Here is a 3,020-nt window from a genome sequence, read left to right as displayed (position 1 = left end):
CTTATCTCTTGGCTTCGTGACCTTTCTCTTCTCTACTCTTGCTCTCTTGTAAGGGGGGGGTCCGGCGGAACGTCGGAGGGAGAGACCACACAAGAGACTTACTCCATGCAATTGGCAAAAGGGGATTTATTGGGGATCCATTCCAGCGCGCTGGGACTCTGTGCCCACTCAAGAAGGGAGCACAGCTCAGGGCCCAGAGCAAAGGTCAAGCAGAGCTTAAGTACACTTTTTGGAGAGGGCGGTGGGCTTTGCATACATCAGAACAAATCATCATGAGGCGCGGGGAAATTGAACAACAACTCTGAGATGTGATTGGCACAATCATTGGCGGGAACCGGGCGGGCGGCGGTGATTGGTCATTTGTAAGCTGGTTACACATTCAAACTGATTGGTTCGGGCCCTGTGAGGAACTGCACAGGGCCCTAGGCTAAACGGCCTCAAACTTCCAGGTTCAAGAGCTCCTCCTCCCTGACCCTCCTGAGTATGTTGAACCCGGGTGAACTGGAAGAGCTATTCCTGTAAGTAAAGGGAGGGACTGAGGGACCATCCCAGCAGCTGCCAAAGCTCTTTTTGTTTCAGAGAACTCCTACCTTCTCTCCCTGAAGAGCAGATTGCTCCATCTTGGTTCACTTTGAGAAAAATGAAACTGAATGCAATAAAATCACAATAACCTTGGTCATCTGGTAAGTCCCCCAGAGTGCATGCCCAGAGCCTTGATCCCACACATCTGCATCCTCTTTGTCAGGACATCTGTGGCACCATTGGTATAGGAGCCATGGTTGAACATGACTTAAGAACCTAGGGAATTTTTACTCCTTTCTGATCTGTTTTAGGTTCTCATCTGTTTTTTGGCCTTGGTTTTGGGAAATCCCTCTGGTTGTCTTGTTTTTGTTTATATGTGTTGCCCCCATTTAAGACATGGGCAATACTGTGTTGATCCCATAGGTAGTCTGTGGGAAAGATCTTGGTTGAATGGGCCACCTATAGAAAAAGATGATGTTTTACTATAATATGGCCCTTGAATGGCTTTCTCAATTATTATACAATCTTGCAATTGGAATTGGTCTCTCAGAGATAAAGTAAATATAAGAAATTCTGTATGTCCTGGTCTGTCTGTTTTAAAGATTCTCGTATGCCAGCCATGGTTTAGGGGATTCTTTATGGTTGGCTATCTCTGTATTTCTTTTCTTTTCTTTTTAAATTTGTTACTGGCCCTTTAAGAAGTGGGCCACACTACATTGATTTTTCTTTTTTTTAAAGCAGTATTAGTGGGGCTGGGGTTGTGGCTCAGCGGTTGAGCGCTCACCTAGCACACTCACCTAGCACGTGCAAGGCCCTGGGTTCAATCCTCAGCACCACATAAAAATAAATAAAGGTGTTGTGTCCAACTACAATTAAAAAATAAATATTAAAAAAAGCAGTGTCGGGGGGGCTGGGGATGTGGCTCAAGCGGTAGCGCGCTCGCCTGGCATGCGTGCGACCCGGGTTCGATCCTCAGCACCACATACAAACAAAGATGTTGTGTCTGCCGAGAACTAAAAAATAAATATTAAAAACTCTCTCTCTCTCTCTCTCTCCTCTCTCACTCTCTCTTAAAAAAAAAAAAAAAAAAAAAAAGCAGTGTCGGGCTGGGGATGTGGCTAAAGCGGTAGCGCGCTCGCCTGGCATGCGTGCGACCCGGGTTCGATCCTCAGCACCACATACAAACAAAGATGTTGTGTCTGCCGAGAACTAAAAAATAAATATTAAAAACTCTCTCTCTCTCTCTCTCTCTCTCTCTCTCTCTCTCTCTCTCTCTCTCCTCTCTCACTCTCTCTTTAAAAAAAAAAAAAAAAAAAAAGCAGTGTCGGGCTGGGGATGTGGCTAAAGCGGTAGCGCGCTCGCCTGGCATGCGTGCGACCCGGGTTCGATCCTCAGCACCACATACAAACAAAGATGTTGTGTCCGCCGAGAACTAAAAAATAAATAAATATTAAAAATTCTCTCTCTCTCTCTCTCAAAAAAAAAAATCCACTAACACTGCTTTTTTTTTTTTTTTTTTTTGAGAGAGAGAGAAGAGAATTTTTAACTTTTATTTTTTAGTTTTCGGCAGACACAACATCTTTGTTGGTATGTGGTGCTGAGGATCGAACCCGGGTCGCACGCATGCCAGGCGAGCGCGCTACCGCTTGAGCCACATCCCCAGCCCCCCCGACACTGCTTTTTTTAATATTTATTTTTTAATTGTAGTTGGACACAACACCTTGTTCCTTACAATCCATATTCACCAATAGTTAGAGTGAATCTATTAGCCCAGAGTCAGATCTGCTCAGAACCTTGCAACAATTCCCATTTCCTTCGGAAAAGAGGCTGATGCCCTCATAGTGAAGCATCAAGTCTTGATGTGCTTCTTTTTACTTCTATCCTCAATAGCTCCTCCTCTCCTCCTCTGTGATTCCTCAAACAGGCCAAGCACAAACCACCTCTGGCTTTTGCATTTTCCTTTTCCCCCTGCCTGAAAGGTCTCTGATCTTCCACCCTGTATCTATGGATAGGACTCACTTCCCCCACTTTCTCAGATCTTGGATACAGTCAACCTTAAAGAGATCCTCCCTTACTCAACTAGTTAAAATTGCAAATTACTTGTTTCACACAAACTCTTCCCGGGTTTTTTTCTCTAGAGCGGCTTTTACCGTCTGATACACTACGCATTTTTCATTTATCTTTGTTAGGATGTGTAAACTCGACAGGACAGAAATACGTTTGCTGCGCTTCCAGGACCTGAAAGAGTGCCGGGTACGAGAGCAGGGTGCAAGAGACCTTTGTGTAGTGAGTAAATGAATGTGAGTCCAAAAGCCCTGCGAAGGAAACACTTAACGCCTAGGAGGAATAAACCCAACTAATATCACTCCTACCGCGCGAAGGTCAGTCACACCCAAGCCACGCCCGTTAAGGCGGGGCCACAGCCGGAAGCAGCGTCTTGATGGAAGCTCCGCTAATCCAACTGGGCCCTCCTCCTGACTTGCCCCGGCTCATGCCCC

This window comes from Urocitellus parryii, chromosome 2 (genome assembly GCF_045843805.1).
Source record: "Urocitellus parryii isolate mUroPar1 chromosome 2, mUroPar1.hap1, whole genome shotgun sequence".
Taxonomy (NCBI): Eukaryota; Metazoa; Chordata; class Mammalia; order Rodentia; family Sciuridae; genus Urocitellus; species Urocitellus parryii.
Note: the sequence above shows the minus strand (reverse complement) of the source record.